Raw genomic sequence first — 18,154 nt, 5'->3', positions numbered from 1 at the left:
ATTTATGTGTGCGCATAATTCATTTTTTTCCTTACATATTGTTAAAATTTTTATTTCCGTAACTATGTAAATAAGCCCAAAAAATGGCTCAATCGAATACAACCTTGTATCGATCATAACTTCGAGTCTAATCAATCGATTCGCCTGATTTAACTTTTGTCGGATGAATGACATTTTCAGTCGTATTTTGTATGACATTCATGTTCAAAACTTGATTAATTAAAAAAGTTATTAGCGATTAAAGCGTATCCAAGGAGATTCGTATCGATATAACTCGCACATGAATCGATCGAGCGGAATGGTCATCATTGCAAAAGTTGACCATTTTAATAATATTATTACTCTGAAAATTTCATTTCTCTAGCTTAAACGGTTGCTAAGATATTCAAGATTGCATGCTCCACAAAAAAATGGCGACAATGATTTTTCGCTTGCAGGACATTTTTCGGAATTTAATTATTAATTAACCAAGAGGGTTACGGCGAAAGTAAGCTCAAACGTGAGGGTTCGGAGAACCCTCTAACGGTTTTTCTTAAAGATTCCAAATTTTCATATGGCACATGTCTCAACGCCGAAATCCAAGATTGAAAATTCGACCACCTCTACAATGGAAAGTCGAAATCGTTTATTCCTCGGAATTGTTTCGTCATATGAAAATTCCGAGATAGCCAAAAAATCAACCAAAAAATCTAGTATCTTGCGTTTCAAGGAATTTGTCCTGCGATGATTGCAAGTTGGTCAAAAAAATTCTTTACGTAGTGCCATAAGAAAAGCATGGGGCACTTTCAAAAAATCATAAAAAATACTAAATATCAATTTATCGCAATGACAACCACACCAAAAAATCAACCAAAAAATCTAGTTTATGTCAAGGGAATGTCATGTTCCTCACATATTTAGAAATACATAAAAAAAGTGAAAAAGTTTTAGTCCCATAAGGCTCCCATGTTAATTCAAGTCGATATATCTCGAAAAGTTATCGACTTTTTAAAGATTTCAGATTTTTCCTCCCGATGAATTTTTTTTTACTTTTACGTCCAGTATTCCATATACCCACACATATCACCAGTTTGGCTACTAATTTGTATCAATCACCCAATCAGTGAATTAGTTTGCAGCTATTATAGGGACGTTAACGAGTCGATTGGGTGCTTGAATTCTTCAAGCGGGTAATTAGGAGGGTGGGAACATTGTTGTGTCACGTGTTGTCGAGCATTGTGTCCATAAGTGTTTAAAATATTCAAAAACTTCCCTGCCGGTTTTTGAAAGGGCAAGGAACTTATTTGTTTACTCTCAAAATTATTTGTTATTTTCAATATGATTTCATTTGACGGATAGTTCATTATTTGAATAGGCTAAGTTTAGCACTGAGACATAATTGGAATAAGGCTTTTAAAATTTCAAGACAGTGATGATTGTGTGGTTATTTTTCAACTCTTAAAGTCCAAAAGCGTTGTGATAAGCGAAACTTGAAAATGAAACGCAGATTCCTTAGATAAATATATAAAGATGTACCACTCGCAAAACTTATGTCCATAATGCAGTGTGTAAAATACTAAATTGTAACGATTCCCCAAATTTCTTTGGTACTAAAAAATAGTTATTCTCAAGATATTCCAATTTGAAAAAAATAGCTTTGGTATATTTGCTATCATTATCATATCGAATTATCAAGTATACTGACACGTGTATTGAAAATTCGCAATCCTGTTCCAGTCTTCGATCATCAACCCTAAAATTCCTGGTCAACTATGTACGTGGATAGAAAATCCTGTATGTAATAACGATTCGATATATTTTAAGAAAAAGCATATTCAATATAAATAGATCGTGATACTACACGCAAAGCATATTTCTATTGGGCATTGTGAGGAAGACCAAGATGTACCCATTCACCAAATTTCATTGGTCAAACGGATACAATAATCAAGTTATGCCAATTTAAATATTTGCTAAAATAATCAAATCGATTTTTCAATTATACTGACATCTGTACTGTTAAATCCGCGATGCTATTGGTTTAACTTCCAGTGTATGGGTATCTACTACATAATTCCTGGTCAACTATGTCCTTGGATGTAAAATCCTACATGTAATAGCAATTCGATATATTTTAAGAAAAAGTAAATTCGATTTATATCGAACGTGAGCCTATAAACAAAAAATATTTCAATTGGGCATTGTGAGGAATACAAAGATGTACCCATTTACCAAGTGTCATTGGTCCAACGTAAATACTAATCATGTTATGCCAATTCGCGTATTTGCTACAATTATGGAATCGATCTTTCGATAAAACTGCAATCTGCACTGTAATATCCGCATAGCCGTGGATTTTAATTCCAGTTAATAGAAATCTTCTCTATATTTCCTGGTCAACTATGTCCTTGGATGTAAAATCCTATATGTTATAGCAATTCGATATATTTTAAGAAAAAGTAGATTCGATATATATCGAACGTGAGACATAACATAAACAATATTTCAATTGAAAATTTTGAGGAATCCCAAGATGTACCCATTCACAAAATTTCATTGGTGCAACGTATATACTAATCAAAATATGCTAATTTCAGCATTTGCTATAATTATCGAATCGATCTTTCGATTATACTGACATCTGTACTGTAAAATCCGCAAAATAATCGATTTTATTTCCACGATATGGTCATCTTCTATATAATTGCTGGTCAACAATGCCCGTGGGTGTAAATTCCTAAATGTTATAGCTATTCGGTATAATTTGTGAAAAAGCAGATTCGATATGTATCGAATGTGAGACTACATGCAAAACATATTTCCATGGGGCAATGTGAGGAATACCAAGATGTACCCATTCACCAATTTTCATTGGTCCAACGTATTTACTAATCCAGTTATGCCAATTTGCGTATTTGCTAAAATAATCGATTCGATCTTTCGATTATACTGACATCTGTAATGTAAAATCCGCAATGACATTTTTTTAATATCCAGTCTATGGTCATCTTCTATATAATTGCTGGTCAACTATGCCCGTGGGAGTAAAATCCTATATGTTATAGCAATTCGATATATTTTAAGAAAAAGTAGATTCGATAGATATCGAACGTGAAACTAAACATAAACAATATTTCCATTTGGCAATGTGAGGAATACCAAGATGTACCCATTCACCAATTTTCATTGGTCCAACGTATTTACTAATCCAGTTATGCCAATTTGCGTATTTGCTAAAATAATCTATTCGATCTTTCGATTATACTGACATCTGTAATGTAAAATTCGCAATGACATTTTTTTTATATCCAGTCTATGGTCATCTACTATATAATTCCTGGTCAACAATGCCCGTGAGTGTAAATCCCTATATGTTATAGCTATTCGATATAAATTGTGAAAAAGCAGATTCGATATATATCGAATGTGAGACTACATGCAAAACATATTTTCATTGGGCATTGTGAGGAATACAAAGATGTACCCATTCACAAAATTTCATTGGTCAAACGGAAATACTATTGAAGTTATGCCAATTAACATATTTGCTATAATAATCGAATCGATTTTTCGATCATACTGACATCTGTACTGTAAAATCCGCAATGCTATTGGTTTAATTTCTGGTCTATGGGTATCTACTATATATTTCCTGGTCTACTATGTCCTTAGATGTAAAATCCTATATGCTATAGCAATTCGATATATTTTAAGAAAAAGTAGATTCGATATATATCGAGCGTGAGACTATATACAAAACATGTTTCCATTGCACATTGTGAGGAATACCATGATGTACCAATTCACTAAATTTCATTGGTCCAACGTATACACTTATCATTTTATGCCAATTTGCGCATTTGCTATAAAAATCGAATCGTACATTCGACTATACTGCCACCTGTATTGAAAAATTCGCATCCTATTGATAACCCCTCCATTCTATGGCCATACCCTTATCCCTCTCTTCTCTACTATCCCCGCTTTCAAAATTTCGCCTATGTTCTTATATTGGTGACGTATATAGGGCGATGCGTGTATTTCTTATGCGGACCTAATACAAAAAGATATAAATTCATATTGATATATCTTCGTTAGGAAACAATACTAATCTAAATAATTAATGTGTACGCATAATTCATTTCTTCCCTTACATATTTTTATAATTTTTATCCCCGTAACTATGTAAATAGGTCTGAAAATTGGCTCAATCGAATGCAACCTTTTATCGATCATTACTTCGACTGTAATCGCTCGATTCGCTTGATTTAACTTTTGTCGAAAAAAAGACATTAACAATAGTATTATATATGAGTTTCACAATCATGCCTGGATTTAGAAAAAAGTTATTAGCGATTTAAGCGTAACCAAGGAGATTGGTATCGATATAACTCGCACATGAATCGATCGAGCGAAATGGTCATCATTGCAAAAGTTGACCATTGTGATAAAAGTATTACTCTGAAAATTTCATTTCTCCAGCTTAAACGGTTGCTAAGATATTCAAGATTGCATGCTCCACAAAAAAATGGCGACAATGATTTTTCGCGTGCAGGACATTTTTCGGAATTTAATTATGAATTAACCAAGAGGGTTACGGCGAAAGTAAGCTCAAACGTGAGGGTTCGGAGAACCCTCTAACGGTTTTTCTTGGAGATTCCAAATTTTCATATGGCACATGTCTCAAGGCTGAAATCCGAGTTTGAAAATTCGCCCATCACGACAATGTTAAATCGAAATCGTTTATTCCTCGGAATTGTTTCGACGTACGAAAATTTTAAGATAGCCAAAAAATTAACCAAAGAATTATCTAACTTTTTGGCAAAGGAATTTGTCGTGCGATTATTGGAAGTTGGTCAAAAAAATTCCTAAAGTTTTCCCATAAGAAAAGCATTGAGAGCATTCAAACAGTAATAAAAAATACTAAATATCAATTCGTCGCTATGACAACCACACCAAAAAATCGACCAAAAAATCTAGTCCATGTCCATTGAATATCATGTTCCTCGGAAGTTTAAAAGTACAAAATAAAAGCGAAAAAGTCGTAGTCCCATAAGGCTCCCATGTTAATTCAAGTCGATATATCTCGAAAACTAATCGACTTTTTCAACTTTTCAGATTTTTCCTCCCGATGAATTTTTTTTTACTTTTACGTCCAATATTCCATATACCCACACCTATCACAGTTTGGGCTACTAATTTGTGTCAATCACCCAATCAATCAATTACTTTCCCACTTTAAATATGTAAGGAGTCGATTGGGTGCTTGAATTCTTCAAGCGGGTAATTAGGGGGGGTGGAAACATAGTTGTGTCACATATTTTCGAGTCATGTGCCCATTAGTGTTTTAATATTCAAAAATTTCCCCGCCGTTTTTTGAAAGGGTAAGGAACTAAATTGTTCACTGTTAGAAATATTTGTTATTTTCAATATGATTTTATTTGACGGATAATTGATTCTTTGATCCATTAAGTTAACCATTGACACATAATCGGAATAAGGTTTTAAAAATTTCAAGAGAGTGTTGATTATGTGGTTATTTTTCAACTGTTAAAGTCCATAAGCATTGTGATAAGCCACTCTTGAAAATACAACGCAGATTCTTTAGATAAATATATAAAGATATTCCACTGGCAAAACGAATGTCCATAATGCAGTTTGTAAAATACTGAATTGTAACGATTCCTCTAATTTCTTTGGTCTTAAATAATAGTTATTCTCAAGATATTCCAATTTGCAAAAAAGATTTGGCATATTTGCTATCATAATCGTATCGAATTATCAAGTATACTGACACGTGCATCGAAAATACGCAATCCGATTGATTTACCTTCCAATCTTTGATCATCAACTTTAAAATTCCTGGTCGACTATGTACGTGCATGCAAAATCCTATGTTATAACGATTCGATATATTTTAAGAAAAAGCATATTCGATATGCATCAATCGTGAGACTACATGCAAAACATATTACCTTTGGGAATTGTGAGGAATACCAAGATGTACCAAGCACCAAATTTAATTGGTCCAACGGATACACTATTCAACTTGTGCCAATGTTATGTATTTGTTATAATAATCGAATCCATTCTTCGATTATACTGGCATTTGTATCGTTGAATCCGCAATGCTATTGATTTAACTTACAGTCTATGGCTATCTTCCACATAATTATATTGGTCAACTATGTCCTTGGATGTAAAATCCTATATGTTATAGCAATACGATATATTTTAAGAAAAAGTAGATTCGATTAATACCGAACGTGAGACTATACACAAAATATGTTTCATTTGGGCATTGTGAGGAATACCAAGATGTACCCATTTGCCAAATTTCATTGGTGCAACGTATAAACTAATCAAGTTTTGCAAATTTGCGTATTTGATAGAATAATCGAATCGATCTTGCGATTACACTGCCATCTGTACTGTAAAATCCGCAATGCTATTGGTTTAATTTTCAGTCTGTGTATCTACTATACAATACCTGGCCAACTATGCCCTTGGATGTAAAATCCTATATGTTATAGCGGTTCGATATATTTGAAGAAAAAGCATATTCGATATATATCGCACGTTAGACAACATACAAAGCATATTTCTGTTGGGCAGTGTGAGGATTACCAAGATGTGCACATTCGCCAAATTTCATTGGTCCAACGGGTATACTTTTCAAGTTATACCAATTTGTGTATATGCTATAATAATCGAATCGATTTTTCGATCATACTGACATCTGTACGGTAAAGTCCGCAATCCCATTGGTGTAATTTTCAGTCTATGGGTATCTACTATTTAATACCTGGTCAACTATGCCTGTGGATGTAAAATCCTACATGTATTAGCAATTCGATATACTCTAAGAAAAAGTAGATTCGATATATATCGAATGTGAGACTATGTACAGAACAAATTTTCATTGGGCATTGTGAGGAATACCAATATGTACCCATTCACCACATTTCATTGATCCAACGGTAAATCTATTGAAGTTATGCCCATTTACGTATTTGCTATAATAATCGAATCGATTTTTCGATCATACTTACATCTGTACGGTAAAGTCCGCAATCCTATAGGTTTAAAATCAGGTCAATGGGTATCTACTATTTAATCCTTAGTTAACTAAGTCCTTGGATGTAAAATCCTACATGTTATAGCAATTCGATATATTTTAAGAAAAAGTAGATTCGATATATATCGAATGTGAGACTATTTACAAAATAAATTTTCAATGGGCATCGTGAGGAATACCAATATGTACCCAATCACCAAATTTCATTGATCGAACGGTAAATCTATGGAAGTTATGCCCATTTACGTATTTGCTATAATAATCGAATCGATTTTTCGATCATACTGACATCTGTACTGTAAAATCCGCAAGGCTATTGGTTTAAAATCCAGTCAATGGGTATCTGCTATTTAATGCCTAGTAAACTATGTCCTTGGATGTAAAATCCTACATGTTATAGCAATTCGATACATTTGAAGAAAAAGTAGATTCGATATATATCGAATGTGAGACTACGTACAAAACAAATTTTCATTGGGCATCGTGAGGAATACCAATATGTACCCAATCACCAAATTTCATTGATCCAACGGTAAATCTATTTAAGTTATGCCCATTTACGTATTTGCTATAATAATCGAATCGATTTTTCGATCATACTGACATCTGTACTGTAAAATCCGCAAGGCTATTGGTTTAAAATCCAGTCAATGGGTATCTACTATTTAATCCCTAGTAAACTATGTCCTTGGATGTAAAATCCTACATGTTATAGCAATTCGATACATTTTAAGAAAAAGTAGATTCGATATATATCGAATGTGAGACTACGTACAAAACAAATTTTCATTGGGCATCGTGAGGAATACCAATATGTACCCAATCACCAAATTTCATTGATCCAACGGTAAATCTATGGAAGTTATGCCCATTTACGTATTTGCTATAATAATCGAATCGATTTTTCGATCATACTGACATCTGTACTGTAAAATCCGCAATGCTATTGGTTTTAAATCCAGTCTATGGGTATCTACTATTTAATCCCTAGTAAACTATGTCCTTGAATGTTAAATCCTACATGTTATAGCAATTCGATATATTTTAAGAAAAAGTAGATTCGATATATATCGAACGTGAGACTGAATACAAAACATACTACCATAGAGTATCGTGAGGAATACCAAGATGTACCTGTTTACCAAGTTTCATTGGTCCAACGTACACACTTATCAAGTTATGCCAATTTGCGTATTTGCTATACTAATCGAATCGTACTTTAGACACTGCTGACATCTGTACTGTAAAATCCGCAATCCTATTGATATCCCTTCTTTGGTCACTCCCTTATCCCTGCCTTCTCTAATATCCCCGCTTTCAAAATTTAGCCTATGTTCTTATATTGGTGACGTAATTGGACGGGATGCGTGTATTTCTTACGGGGGCCTAATACAAAAAGATATAAATTCAAATCGATGTATCTTCAGTAGGAAACATAATTCATCTAAATTATTTATGTGTGCGCATAATTCATTCTTTTCCTTACATATTGTTAAAATTTTTATTTCCGTAACTATGTAAATAAGCCCAAAAAATGGCTCAATCGAATACAACCTTGTATCGATCATAACTTCGAGTCTAATCAATCGATTCGCCTGATTTAACTTTTGTCGGATGAATGACATTTTCAGTCGTATTTTGTATGACACTCATGTTCAAAACTTGATTAATAAAAAAGTTATTAGCGATTAAAGCGTATCCAAGGAGATTCGTATCGATATAACTCGCACATGAATCGATCGAGCGGAATGGTCATCAATGCAAAAGTTGACCATTTTAATAATATTATTACTCTGAAAATTTCATTCCTCTAGCTTAAACGGTTGCTAAGATATTCAAGATTGCATGCTCCACAAAAAAATGGCGACAATGATTTTTCGCTTGCAGGACATTTTTCGGAATTTAATTATGAATTAACCAAGAGGGTTACGGCGAAAGTAAGCTCAAACGTGAGGGTTCGGAGAACCCTCTAACGGTTTTTCTTAAAGATTCCAAATTTTCATATGGCACATGTCTCAACGCCGAAATCCAAGATTGAAAATTCGACCACCTCTACAATGGAAAGTCGAAATCGTTTATTCCTCGGAATTGTTTCGACATATGAAAATTTTGAGATAGCCAAAAAATCAACCAAAAAATCTAGTATCTTGCGTTTCAAGGAATTTGTCCTGTGATGATTGCAAGTTGGTCAAAAAAAATCCTAACGTAGTGCCATAAGAAAAGCATGGGGCACTTTCAAAAAATCATAAAAAATACTAAATATCAATTTATCGCAATGACAACCACACCAAAAAATCAACCTAAAAATCTTGTTTATGTCAAGGGAATGTCATGTTCCTCACATATTTAGAAATACATAATAAAAGTGAAAAAGTTTTAGTCCCGTAAGCCTCCCATGTTAATTCAAGTCGATATATCTCGAAAAGAAATCGACTTTTTTAAGATTTCAGATTTTTCCTCCCGATGAATTTTTTTTTACTTTTACGTCCAATATTCCATATACCCACACCTATCACAGTTTGGGCTACTAATTTGTATCAATCACCCAATCAATGAGTCAGTTTGCAGCTTTAATAGGGACGTTAATAATCAACACGTCTAACAAACGAAGCTCTCACAACTGCTGGCAACTATTACAAACAATCACAACAATAGCTTCGCGTGATGTTTAGGCACCTTTGACGTCATCGAGGCTTCGTCGGCAGTGGCTTGGGGGGTGAGGGAGTTTTTCCCGCGCTTTAAAATTCGTTATATTTATCATTAAATATCTCGCGAAGGAAAACTCAGATTTACATGCGGTTTTCTTTGTTGTATTCAGAAAATAATTTTCTGTCCGCCTTTGAAATAAAAAAAATTCATGCAAGTTCCCCATTCTACTGTTTTGATACTTTTTAAGCTAGATGACGAAAAAATGTGAAAAAATGGTTATTGAAGCATATTAAGTGATTTATAGCATTTTTAGATTTGAGTTGAAATAATTTGTAGTAAAAAGAAAAGGCACAGTTTTTCCATAAATCGGTGAATAGTATCATTTTTGTGTAGATTAGTATAGATTTGTATAGATTAGACGAGATTAATTATTACATTAACATTCTTCCAATGCAATTTCAAAATGGGACGTGCTTCTTTATTTTTCTGTTTTCCATATCATTTCACCTTTTTCATGTGTCTTCTAAAGACTCGTTTTTTCTGACATATTGATCTTGAATTGACATATTGATCTCATTTTGAATTTGATTATTGAGCAACAAACATTTTACTATTCAGTGATTTACAGAAAAATTTGCCTTTTTTCTTTACTACATTTATATTCTGCTCAAATCTAAAAAAGCTTTCAATCACTAAAATTTACTTCATTTGCCATTTTTTCACATTGTTTGGACAACTAACTTAAAAGGTATGGAAACAGAATGTATGTACTTTATTATTTTCTATAATGATTTTCTCGATATCACGCGAAAACGTCGTGTACTTATTTTTTTAAATCTATCATTGCATTTCACCTTTTTCCAATGTATTTCAAAAATAGAAACACCCCTGGATTTGTATCTTTTTTCCATATCATTTTACCTTTTTCATATTTCGCTCTAAAGATTCGTTTTTGCTGACATATTGATCTTGTTTATCTTATTTTACATTTTATCATGGAGCAACAAAAATGATGCTATTCAGTGATTTACGGATAAGTTTTCCTTTTTCCTTTACTACATATATTTTCCGCTCAAATCAAAAAATGCAATCAATCACTAAAATTCACTTCATTTCCCATTTTTTCACATTGTTTCGACGACTAGCTAAAAAGTTTCGAAACAGTATATTTGTCCACTATTTATTTTTTTAAAGATTTTCTCGATTTCACGCAAAAATATGGTGTACATATTCTTTTTAGATGTATCATTACATTAATATTTTTCCAATGCAATATCAAAATGGGATGTGCTTCTGGATTTTTTTTCTTTTTTCCATATCATTTCACCGTTTTCGTATTTTGCCCTAAAGACGCGTTTTTGCTGACATATTGACCTTCTTTATCCCATTTTGCAAATTATAATTGAGCAACGAAAATGATGCTATTCAGTTATTTACAGAAAACTTTGCCATTTTTCTTTACTACATATTTTTCCACTCGAATCCAAAAATGTTATCAATCAGGTAAATTTATTTTGTTAACATAATTTCACCTTGAAAATGTGATGTAGCAGATGTCTATCAAGAAGGTGACTAATCAGCCGATTTTACCATTACTTCTGCATTTGACTTTTACTTATACTAAATTCTTTGAATTTTCTGATGTTCTTTCAATCAAATGGAAATTTTTTTATTTATTGCTAAGCTAGTCACTTGCTGAAAAGCTTATTAAAAGAAATTAATAATTTACAATTCATTTTTTTTTACTTTGTCCCGAAAATGAAACATAGCAGTGTACCTAAACTTGATTGTTAAGAGGCATACTACAGTATTTTTATTTCACTTTTTTTCCATGAAATTCAAACTCTGTTTAGTGCAAAATTAACCTGAAGACCTGGATTAAATTTTTTTAGTTTGCTCTAAAGACCTTATGAAATGGATAGATTATTGCCAATACGTTTTGATTTGGCATTTTTTGTATAATTTCCACTCTAAGTATTTATTTCTCTTTTTTTAATCTTTGCACCAAAAATGGGAAAATCAGAGAATTTTCAGTGTTTAACCATAATTTCACATTTCTCCAATATTGGTCGTAATATGTTATTGCACAGAAAATTCTTTTTCATCACAAACTGTTCTTAATTGATAATATTTCCTTTTCTAACATAATTTCATCCTCTTTTACTATCGCTCGGAAAACGCAATTTAGCAGATCTCTATCAAGAAGGTGACTATTCCGTCGATTTTTCATTTGCTTCTTCATGTCGCATTTTTTTCTAATCCCCTACCAAAAACTGATTACATAGACGAGGTGTTTCTTTTATTTCAACTTTTTTCTACACGGAACAAAAAATGAGAATATTTTGTGGTAAATAACCATTTCAACTACAGTTCAATTTTTATAATTTCACATTGAAAAAGTTATTTAGTAGCCGAAACACCATTTTTTAGCCCAGATGCTAATTTTTGCAGCCCAGTTACCAATTTTTTCTACCCCAGACACATTTTTCTCGCCCCAGATCTGAATTATTTAGATGTTTTGTTTTTTGTTCGGTACCCAAAAATGGAGAAAGTGTTGCAGTTAGAAAAATGTTCCACTTTTCCGAATGTATATGAACCCAATTTTTTCTTGTTTGAAGCGTGTATTACGCCAGTCATTTTTCACCCAAAGGGTAATTCTAGCCTACGTCTTTCGCAGACAAAACTCTCCCCAAACCAACAAAAATCCATTTTTCCTTAAGTAAATAATCATCCTGCAATGTGACTGTGTCTTTCTAATGTTCACTTTGAATGCATGGAAAGCTTTTGTCCATGGCAAAGTTGTTTATTCGAACAAACATCTCCAAATTCTCGTTACAGAAACTGAACTTCTGTTTGGACCTTAGGGTTGGGGTGAGTGGAGGTTGCGATGATGGATGTATAAGTAGAGGACTGGGTTATGGGCCTTCGGTGGGGTCGGGGGTGGAGGCCCTGGAGTGACATGACGTAGTGCGAGGGCTGCACGCTCAGAGACAGAGACAAGGGGCAGTGTTCGGCGTGACATCAGCCGAGATGCATCTTTTCTGTGATGTGAGCCATTTCTATTTGTTAATACAGTCGACTAAGTATCTTTACGCGTTTTTCATTTCATTAAACCACCCTTGGACAAGCCGGTTTGAAGATTCATACTTAGCATTGAACAACTTCCACTCCTCTGAAATATATATAAACTGTTATTCTAAACACATTCTTTGAATTTTCTGATGTTCTTTCGATCATATGGAAACATGTTAACCTAAAATGTTAACCTTGTCACTTGCAGGCTATGATTCAAAATCCCTACAAACCTCTGATCTTCTATCTCTAAAAGAATTATAGTAAATACATTAATTTTTTGTACTTTCCTGATATTTATTTCGCTTGCATGAAAAAATATTTATGTAGGTATTCATTTATTCATTAGAAGGCAATACATATTCCAAATTTTCTAATGACCCCTCATAAATCAATGATGGTCCTTACTTTGAAATTTTAAAACTGTTCACTTCTATTTATAGTTCCAGCAGTGCTTTTCACCTTTTTTTTAGCTCGTAGGAATTTTTTTTTCTCAGCTAGTTGTTTGATAACAAAATTCTGTATTTTTAACAACATATTTTCTTCAAATCACCCAGTATTCCATTCTATAAAATCAATAATTTATCATATTTGTTGTGTTTTTCTTGAATTTTATTTGCTTGTATTTAATTCTTTTAATTAAAAGTAATCCCGTTAATAAGACAAAATTCCTAATGCTCTCCAAATCAGTGATAATCCATTCCCCTGTTTTTAAAATTCTTATTCCTCGCCATTCACATACATATTTTCTTGACAGTAGTTCATATGAATTTGGATATGGCCAATAACAATTGTTTGTATTTTTGAGATTTTTTAAATTTGGGATAACAAAACACCTCAATAACTACAATAATGTAAGAGTAAACAGTTTGAAAATCATTTACATGGACTTAAAATATTAGGGATAAAAAAACACCACGAAAATGATAAAATAGTAAGATTTTTCAGTCATGCAATTGGTGCAAATTATTAAAAAATAAGTTTGGATTGTGAATATATTGTATTAATTAACACATGGAAAATGACAAGGTTGCAGAGTTATAATTTGTAGTTTGAATACATGGAAAATTACCGTTTATTATAACCCTGGTTATTCAAACAAAAAATCTCGAAATTTTCACTTACCCATGGAAATTCCATCAGAATGAAGTTGTCTCTGGGCAGTAATATCGCGATTGTATCATTGACTTTCATTAACAAAGAAAGATTTTGAATTTTTTATCTCTCCTCTCACTGAAATCGAGTTTAAAACAAGAATTTTCCTTTTCTAATCATCAATTACTATTTTTGTCTGCGGGGGGAAAAATAGTGATTGCATCATTGATTTTCAATTCCAAAGCTACATATCGAATTTTTTCAATTTCTCACTGAAATCAAGTTAATAACAAGAATTTTATTTTCTTAATCATCAATTACTATTTTTGTAACTGGCCAGTAAAATCGCGATTGTATTGTTGATTTTCATTTCTAAAGCAACATTTTCAATTTTTTTTCTCTTCTCACGTAAGTCGAGTATATAACGAGGATTTTCATTTCCATATAATCAATTACAATTGATTTTTCTCAGAGCAGTAAAATCCCGATTGTATCATTGCTTTTCATTTCCAATGCAACATTTTGAATTTTTTCTCCCCTCTCACTGATATTGAGTTTATAATAAGGATTTTCATTCCTTAATTGTCAATTACAATATTTGTCTCTAGGCAGTAAAGTCGCGATTCTATCATTGAATATCGTTACCAAAGAAACATTTTGAATATTTTTTCTCCTTTCACTGAAATCGAGTCTATAACAAGGATTTTAATTCCTTAATCATCAATTACTATATTTGTCTATGTTTAGCAGAATTGGGGTTTTATCGTTGATTCTCATTTCCAATGCAACATTTAGAATTTTTCTCCCTTCTCACTCAGATATCGAGATATAAAAATTATTATCTCGATAATTTATAAAAATTACAAGGATTTTCATGTCTAAATCATCAATTACAACAATTTTCTCTGGGCAGTAAAATCGCGATTGTGTAATTGATTATCGTTACGAAAGAAACATTTTGTACTTTTTCTCACATCTCACTGAAATCCACTTTGTTAGGTGGATATTCATTTCTCAATCATTAATTACTATTTTTGTCTCTAGGCAATTAAATCGCGATTGTATCATTGATTTTCACTTACAAAGAAACATTTTTTATTATTCCTCCATTCTCACTAAAATCGAAATTATAACATTTTTATTTCTTAAACATCAGTTACCATTTTTGTCTCTAGGATGTAAAATAGCGATTTCCATTTCAAAGCAACATTTTGAATTTTTTCTGTATTATCTGTGAAAGCGAGTGTATGACAAAGATTTTCTTTTTTTAGTCATTTATTACTTTTTTTTCTGGGCAGTAAAATCGTGATCGTATCTTTGATTTTCATTTCCAAACAGGTATTTTCACTTTTTTTCTCTTCTCACTAAAATTGAGTACAATGCAAGGGTTTTCATTTTTTATTCATTAATTACCCTTTTGTCTCTGTGCTGTAAAATCGCGAATGTATCATTGATTTTAATTTCCATAGATAAAATTTGAACTTTTTCTATGTTATCCCTAAAAACAAATGTATCACAAGGATTTTCATTTTTTAATAATCAATAACAATTTTTGTCTCTGCGGAATAAGATCGCGATTTTCATTTCCAAAGAAACAGTTTGAGTTTTTTCTCTCTTGTCACTGAAATGGAGTTAATAACAGCGATTAACATATCTAAATCATCAATTACTATTTTTGTCTCTGGGCAGTAATATCGCGATTGTATCTATGATTTTTATTTCCAAAGCATCATTTTGAATTCCTTCTCTCTTGTTACTGGAAATGAGTTTATCACAAGCATTTTCATTTCTTAATCATTAATTGATATTTTTTTCTAAGGGCAGGAAAATCGCGTGTGTACCATTGATTTTCATTTCCAAAGAATTATTTACATTTTTTTTCTCTTCTTACGTAACTCAAGTTTTGTAACAAAGATTTTCAATTCTTAATCATATATTACAATATTTGACTCTGTGCAGTTAAATTGCCAACGTAACATTGATTTTCAATTCCAGTGCACAATTTGAATTTTTTCTATTCTCACTGAAAACGAGTTTATAAAAAGAATTTTCATTTCCGAATCATTAATTACTATTTTTGTCACTGGGGAGTGTAATTCTGAATCTATCATTGATTTTCATTTCCAAAGGAACATTTTCAATTGTTTTCGTACCATAGTCATATTTTTAATTTTTTCATTCCGAGTAAATAATTCGCGTTTGCAACAAGAATATTCGTATCGAAGTAACATTTTTAATATTTACACCGAGTAGAGAATTTGCGTTTGCAAAAAGTACATTCTTATCAAAGTCACATTTTTAATTTTTTCACTTCGACTAAAAAATTTGCGTTTGCAACAAGCATATTCGTATGAAAGTAACGTTTTTAATTTTTTCACTCCTAGTATAGAATTCGCGTGTAAAACAGGATTATTAATATCAAAGTCACATTTTTAATTTCTTCACTACGAGTAAGGAATTCGCGTTTGCAACAATAATATTCATATCAAAGTCACATTTTTAATTATTTCACTCCGAGTAAAGAATTAGCGTTTGTAATAAGAATATTTGTATCAAAGTCACATTTTTAATTTTTCACTTTCAGTAGAGATTTCGCGTTTGCAACAAGAATATTCGTATCAAAGTCACATTTTCAATTTTTTCACTCTAAGTAAAGATTTCGCGTTTGCATTAAGAATATTCGTATCTAAGACAAATTTTTATTTTTTCACTCCGAGTAAAGAATTCGCGTTTGCAAAAAGAATATTCGTATCAAAGCCACATTTTTAGAATTTTCACTCCGAGTAGAGAATTCGCGTTTGCAACAAGAATATTCGTATCTAAGACACATTTTTAATTTCTTCACTGCGACTAACGAATTCGCGTTTGAAACAAGTATATTTGTATAAAAGTCAAATTAATAATGTTTTAACTCCTAGTAAATAATTCGCGTTCGCAACAAGAATATTCGTATCAAAGTAACATTTTTAAATTTTTTCACTCCAAGTAAAGAATTCGCGTTTGCAACAAGAATATTCATATCAAAGTATTATTTTTAATTGTTTCACTCCGAGAAAAAAATACGCGTTTGTAACAAGAATATTCGTATCAAAGTATTATTTTTAATTTTTTCACTCCGAGTAAAGAATTCGCGTTTGCAATAAGAATATTCGTGTCAAAGTCACACTTTTTAATTTTTTTCACTTTGAGTAAAGAATTCGCATCAATCAGAGAATCAGTCACAATATTAATTTTTCACTTTCAGTAGAGAATTCTCGTTTGCTACAAGAATATTCGTATCAAAGTCACATTTTTAATTTTTTCACTCCGAGTAAAAAATTCGCGTTTGAACAAAAGAATATTCGTTTCAGTGTCACATTTTTAATTTTTCACTTTCAGTAGAGAAACTGCGTTTGCAACAAGAATATTCATTTCAAAGTCAAATTTTTAATTTCTGCACTGCGAGTAAGGAATTCGGTTTTGCAAAAAGAATATTCGTCTCAATGTCACATATTTAATTTTTCACTACGGGTAAAGAATTCGCGTCTGCAACAAGAATATTCATGTCAAAGTAACATTTTTAAATTTTTCACTCCTAGTAAAGAATTCGCGTTTGCTATAAGAATATTCTTATCAAAGTCACACTTTATAATTTTTTTCACTTTGAGTAAAGAATTCGCATCAATCAGAGAATCAGTCACAATTTTAATTTTTCACTTTCAGTAGAGAATTCTCGTTTGCTACAAGAATATTCGTATCAAAGTCACATTTTTAATTTTTTCACTCCGAGTAAAAAATTCGCGTTTGAACAAAAGAATATTCGTTTCAGTGTCACATTTTTAATTTTTCACTTTCAGTAGAGAAACTGCGTTTGCAACAAGAATATTCATTTCAAAGTCAAATTTTTAATTTCTGCACTGCGAGTAAGGAATTCGGTTTTGCAAAAAGAATATTCGTCTCAATGTCACATTTTTAATTTTTCACTCCGGGTAAAGAATTCGCGTCTGCAACAAGAATATTCATATCAAAGTAACAATTTTAAATTTTTCACTCCGAGTAAAGAATTCGCGTTTGCTATAAGAATATTCGTATCAAAGTCAAGTTTAAATTTTTTCACTCCGAGTAAAAAATTCGCGCCTGCAACAAGAATATTCATATCAAAGTCACATTTTTCATTTTCTCACTCCGAACAAAGAATTTGCGTTTGCCACGAGAATATTATTATAACTGTCTCATTTTTAATTTTTTCACTTCGAGTTAAGAATTCGCTTTTGCAACAAGAATATTCATGTTGAATTAAAA

Source organism: Ischnura elegans, chromosome 11 (genome assembly GCF_921293095.1).
Source record: "Ischnura elegans chromosome 11, ioIscEleg1.1, whole genome shotgun sequence".
NCBI classification, from domain to species: Eukaryota; Metazoa; Arthropoda; class Insecta; order Odonata; family Coenagrionidae; genus Ischnura; species Ischnura elegans.
Note: the sequence above shows the minus strand (reverse complement) of the source record.